We start from the raw sequence: 6700 nt of genomic DNA on the forward strand, positions 1-6700 counted from the left end.
GCCCAAGGAAAGATGCAGTAGCTCAGATCCAACACTGGAACATTGACAAGGAGCAAGGAAGACAGACTCAGGTGGAGCTAAATAGCAAGGCAGCCAACGAGCTCACCAAAACACCTGAGGGAGGAAGCCCAGAGACTGCAATACCACTTGTGACCACAGAAGTGAACTCAGCCACAGAATTCACAACAGAGTTTAGGTTGCCGGTGGACAAGGTTTTGGGATTGAGGGACGAGGTGGCGCGAGCTAGGCGTGTGAAAAAATTGCCACTGCGTGAGGTGCAGTCGCTTTTGGGAAAGTTGAATTTTGCGTGTCGAATTATTCCCATGGGGAGAATTTTTTCACGTAGATTGGCCAGTGCTACGGCCGGGGTCACCGCCCCGCATCATTTTGTGCGTTTGTCAGCTGAGCATAAGGCTGACTTGGAGGTTTGGGACCGTTTTTTGTCTTGTTACATCGGGCGTTCATTGATGATGGAGGAGGCAGTGGGCAATGCTGATTTAGACTTGTTCACTGACGCTTCAGGCGGTATTGGTTTTGGGGCCTTTTTTGGGGGCCGTTGGTGTGCGGCCAGGTGGCCAGAAGCCTGGGTTGAAACAGGTTTGGTGCGGAAATTTTTCCGATTTTGGTGGTGGTGCAGATTTGGGGCGACGAATTTCGGAACAAAAGGGTGCGCTTTAACTGTGATAATATGGCTGTGGTGTGCGCCATTGACAGTTTGACGACGGCGTCTCCCCCGGTGATCAGAGTGCTTCAGCAGTTGGTTTTGTCTTGTTTACACCTGAATGCTTATTTCACAGCTTCGCATGTGCCTGGTGTTAATAATTGCATTGCCGATTCTTTGTCTCGTTTCCAGTGGGAGCGTTTCCGGTCGCTGGCGCCGGATGCCGAGGAGACGGGCCTGGAATGCCCGGCGGAACTCTGGAACGTGGTGTCCGGGCTGCAGAGCCTTTAATTCAAGCGTCCTTAGCCCCGAGTACGTGGTCGGTTTATAAGGCGGTATGGAACAGTTGGGAGAGTTGGCTGGCGGATTGCGGTGTCGGGAGTACGGGTTTTGATCAGGTGGGGGCATTGTTGCTGTGGTTGAGACATGGGGCGGATCAGGGATGGTCGGCTGCAAAGGTGGATAGGACGATTGCGGCTTTAGCCTTTGGTTTCAGGCTTCGGGGCTTTCAGGACGTGACAAAGTCCTTTTTGGTAAAGCAGGCTGCGAAGGGGCTGAGAAGATCAGGCAGCCGAGGAGATTGTAGGCGCCCGGTGTCCTTTGAAATGTTGGAGCGGTTGGGGGCACGTTTGAGTGACGTATGCGTTTCCAGCTGCGAGGTTGCGCTTTTTCGCTTAGCTTTTTCTTTGGCCTTTTACGGAGCGTTGAGGATTGGGGAATTGGTGTCGCCCACTACGGTTCGTCAAGGGGGTCTGTGGGCGGTGGACGTTTTTGTTTCCGAAGGGTCAATGCAGTTTTGGATTCGGAAGTCTAAGACAGATCAGATGGGGCGGGGTAAAAAAGTTGTTTTGGGCGCAGTTCCTGGTTCTGTGATGTGTCCTATTCGTTGCTGGCAGGCTTTTGTTAGGTTGCATCCGCGTGGTGACGGGCCGTTGTTGTGTCACGAGGATGGGTCTTTCCTGTCCAAATATCAGTTTGTAGCGGTTTTTCGGCAGTGTTTAAAGGCCATCGGGGTAGATGCGGCCAGGTTCGCCTCCCATTCTTTCCGGATTGGGGCTGCCACCGAGGCGGCGCAAAACGGATTGGCTCCGGAGGTGGTGCAAAGGATTGGGCGATGGGAATCAGGCCGCTATCGGAGTTATGTGAGGCCTTGAGCATCTGGGAACGGTTGATATTTTGTGTGTGTGGGCTTTTGTCTAAGTTGTTTATGTTTTTCAGGTCCATCCTCGTTGTTGGTGTGGATCGTCGGCCACTCATATGTGTACTGGGGCGCGAGACGGGCTGACGTCAGGCAGGATGGAAGACAGCTCGGGTTTTCCAGGGACGTGGCCGTCATCAGGTGGTTGGGGTTTAAGTTGGAACAGAGTCCTGGAGGAGGTACACAATGGCATTCGTCTGGATAGGCCTCCTGACATTTTGGTTCTGCACGTTGGGGGAAACGACCTGGGAATTCGTCCTTGTCGAGAGTTAATACGGGACATAAAACACGACATGCTCCGGTTATGGGTTTCGTTTCGGGAGATGTCGATCGTGTGGTCCGAGATTGTTCCTCGTACATCTTGGAGGCACGCCAGGTCGGTGGACAAGATAAATAGAGCCCGGATTAAGGTGAACCGGGCCCTGTCGGGTTTTGTTGTGCGAAACGGAGGTATGGCCGTGCGCCATTTTGAGTTGGAGCGTGGTGGTGACCAATTTCTTTTGGGAGACGGGGTCCATCTAAACGCGGTGGGCATGGATTTGTGGGCTCTGGGGTTGCAGTCGGGAATTGAGCGGGCCATAGCGGTTAAGGTTGGTGGGGTTTCGGTTACTTGAGGGGGTCAAGTATCCTCATGGTGGCGGGGGGAGGGGTCCTTGGAGTTGGTGCTAAATTGGCCTGGGGGGTCCATCGGGATACGGACTCTCCAGTTGGTTTAAGTTTTGGTTGCGGGTCTGGTGATCTGGGGGAATCTTGGTAATGGTGGGCCAGAGTCCTAAGTTGGAAGTGGACAATGGTAACCCTTCGGGGTATTTTGGTGCTCTCGAGCCTGTGGGGTAACGGCTGAGAGTAATCTACGGTTGGTCTCTTGTCCACTTGTTCATACTATGGGTGACACCAGATTTTAGCTTCAAGGACCCCTTTCCAGCTGTTTATGGTTATATGTTTTGTTTGTAATAATAAAGGCCGCTGTGGCCAATTATATCCAACTTGAGACTCATGTCGTTATTCGGAGGTTGGGAAGGAAAAGGGGGTCGGTGATCCCTTGGGAAGGCACTTAATAAGGGGGTAGTCGACAATACCAATGTCATGAAAACCGTGAGACTCCATGAGCTGTCCGAGGCCAAAGGTGTAAATGAAGAAGAGCAGGGGCCCTAAGACTGAACCTTGCGGGACTCCGACAGATAGAGGGCGAGGTGAGGACGTGGTGTGTGAGGGGGAGACGCTGAATGTCCGGTCTGTTAGGTATGATGAGATCCAGGATAGGGCCAAGTCTTTCAGTGGAATGATGCAGTCGGAAGCCAGATTGTAAGCTGTCAAAGAGGGAGCAGGAGGAGAGCTGCCGACGGGGGCGCCAGCGGGCCACCAGAAATTAACAGCCGGCTCAAGTGCTGCGCGTCGCCACGAGTCCCTTCTCAGTTTAAGCCAGCAACGCCCCTGACGACCGCTGAGAGGCGCTGACCGCCGCTGGCACTTCCGCATCAGGGAAGCGCCAGGCAGCAGCGGCTGACGTCACTGAGCTGTGACAGGCTGATGCTGGGTTGCGCCGGTGTTCGGGTGTGTGTTGGAGTCCGGTCGGTGCCGCGGACGGTAGTAAGTGCTCCAGACCGCGGCCATGGGGACCGCGTAGTGGAGCTGAAGAAGTCTGAAGACACCGACCTAACTAATAGAATCAATCAGTTAGAAATGATGTTTGAAATTTAAGGGGGCTGGTTGGGGTCGGGCATATGGAGCCTGCCTGCATGCATGATAGGGGGAGGGGTCGGGACTCAGCCAGGGGCAACGCAGCAACGGTATGTGTCACTTGTGACTGAGGACTGTCTGAAGCAAAGGCTTAGCCAGGGGCTGGATCAAGACTGAGGAACATATCATGATATAGGATATAGGGGGGGGGGATATGCGGATGGGATGGGGGCAGAAATCAGGTCATTATAAGGGGGCACAACACAAATCAGGACATTATGGGGGCACAAATCACAATCAGGACATTATGGGGGCACAAATCTAGACATGACACAAATCTGAACATTATGGGGGCACAAATCTGGACATTATGGGGGCACAAATCTGGACATTATGGGGGCACAAATCGGGACATTATGGGAGCACAAATCAGGGCAGTATGGGGCACAAATCTGGACATTAAGGTAGAAATGGGGGAGGTTTGGGGGGGGGGCGCCAAACTGATCCTTTGCCCCGGGTGCAGGAAAGGCTAGATACACCTCTGACTCTTTGAATCTGATTAAGTGCTCGTTGGAGTGACATCTTTTCCCTCTCTGCTCGACACCCCTGGAAGCCTGCCTCAGTTCTTTAGTTAGGATGGTGTGCCAGGGTTGTGGACACCAGAACGTGCTATGGACTTTGAAAACGAAAAAGTGTGTGCCTAATACAATACTGCATGTCTCAATATGATGAAAATGGACATTTAAGTAAACTTCTTTATTATAAAACGAATTTGATGTCTCCTAATATCTGGGCGGCAGTTCCTGAAGATGAAGAACCGGAGACAGCAGAGGCCTGTGACCAAAACGTGAGTGTTACACACCACACGCATAGCACAGGAGAATTGGGACACCGTTTATTTGTGGGGTGCCAGGGTGTGGGAACACAGCAGCCCCTCGCTCTGCACACCTTACAACTGCAGGATTTAGAGTCCTTGCACAAAGAAAGCGGAGGGACCCCTAAAAAAGCTAAGATGGTGATTGTCGAGGGACCTGAGATGGCAGACGAAGGTGTGAAAACTAGAGGAGGCTCTGTCATAGGCGTCCGTGGTGCAAAATGACGCATAAGCCTGTCCAGCCCACGAGATGGCTTGCCTGGAGAAGACTTCTCATCGTGATCGATGCCCACCCTAGATGGAAGAAGAAGAATCCCCTGCTCACAAAAACAGGTGAGCCTGAAGGCGCTCTACCCCGGAAAAGACGGAGCAACGTAAGAGTACGCCTGAAGCAGAGTGGGCCGGCTCTCGGTGAGAGAGAGGAAGAGTGAGCAGGTAGAGGTGGAGCACCATGGATTTCTTCTGGACAGAGACAGCTGATGGTGTTGCTTAGCACACCGTAGAGAACCAGCGAGGTTCGAATGGCAACTGCAGCTGGTGCAGCAGTCGGAGGAAATACTGCTCGGAGTAATGAAGAAGCCGGAGGTCTTACCATAGGTTCGGAGTAAGGAGCAAATGTGAACGTAGCTTTACTGGATAGTGCTGGGAGAGTAAGAAATTAGATGGAGCGAGAGCAGTAGTTGGATGTCTGAGGGCACGAGGAGCATGGGCTGTTCAGCAGCGGAACGTCAGCCATAAACCAAGAGGGGACATTTCCGGACCGTCCGGGGCCTACGGTCGAACTGAGGCACTGAGAAAGCGTGCCTCAATATCTTTTCAGGAGAGGAAGTTGGATGGAGAATCGCCTAAGGGAGTTGGGACAGGACTCATGGAAGCTGCAGAGCCGGACGGCGTATCCCAGGGGTTAGAGGTGCTAGAGAAGAAAGGGATAGCTCAGGACGAGCGGACCTCAGAATGTGCTATGCTATGGACTTTGAAAACGAAAATGTAACTCAACATAGAAAATAGTACCATTTTAAATAATATTAAATACTAAGAAGACATATTGCAAATCATGGTACATAATAAGGGACTAAATGACGGACTGACTGACAATACTAACGAATATCAAAAAGAGCACCCCAAAAAACGACCATATAGTCCAAAATATTATTAGAAAAAAATGCAAATTGTTTATTAACATCTATAACTACATAAACAGTTGAAACAGGGGAAAGAAGAAAAAAGGCCACAAAGTGCATAAGTGCAGATACAGAAAAAACATAAGACGTAGTGAGTGTGCTTGACCAGGAATCAAACATACATTAGCAATGTTATGCTTAGCAGAGGCCTGCGACCACAACATGAGTGTTATGCACCACACACATTTATTTGTGGGGCACAAGGGTGTGGGAACATAGCAGCCCCTTGCCCAGGGGCCAATACTGACCACTTGGGGCCCCTGTGCAAGAAATGTGTCTGGGCCTCCCTCCCTGCCCATGATGTAGACCAGCTGGTGACGGGACCCCCAGTCCAGACCAGTATAAATAGCTGGCCGGACGAAGAGATCCATGTATAAAAACTAGATATTTTATTTAGCATTCCATAAAACAAAAAATAGAAAAATATTAAAGACCCGAACCAATCTGACACATTACCCTATAGGGGTAACCCGCGGAATATCCAGCAAATGTAATGGTAAGTAACAATAAATCCTGCCCTGTCATTGGGTCAACGATGAAAATAATGGGTACAAATAGAAGACAAAATCATAAATCAGTCACGTCCAGGAGCCAGTGCACCGTAATATCTGGTGAAGGGCAGAGGTGCGGCCGAGAGAACAAAGTATAAGGAGTGAAAAAGGTGGATGGGGGCCAACAGCAGCTCCCAAAAAATGCCACTTTTTTAATTTTTTTTTATTTTTGTGGAATGCTAAATATAATATCTAGTTTTTATTCATAGATCTCGTCATCTGGCCAACTATTTATACTGGTCTGGATATTTGTTGTCTAATTGCTTGAAGCGCTATTATGGTGCCATATTACCATATAATAGTATGGAATGGTGTAATAGTCGCCACCATTCCATACAATGGTATCCTGTAAAACACGTACTTAAAACATTTACATTTTTTTTACAGTGGATGTTGAAACCACTGAATGGCATCTATAGGAGGCAACAGTTTATCTTATGAATCATGGTGAATATGCTGAATAGAGGCTTTATCCTGATAAGGGATAACTTACTGACTTTTGTCAGCACTGCCGACTGGCATTATCAATTCCTTGGATATCTTTCTGTATCCCTT

Source organism: Ranitomeya imitator, chromosome 4 (assembly GCF_032444005.1).
Source record: "Ranitomeya imitator isolate aRanImi1 chromosome 4, aRanImi1.pri, whole genome shotgun sequence".
Classification (NCBI taxonomy): domain Eukaryota; kingdom Metazoa; phylum Chordata; class Amphibia; order Anura; family Dendrobatidae; genus Ranitomeya; species Ranitomeya imitator.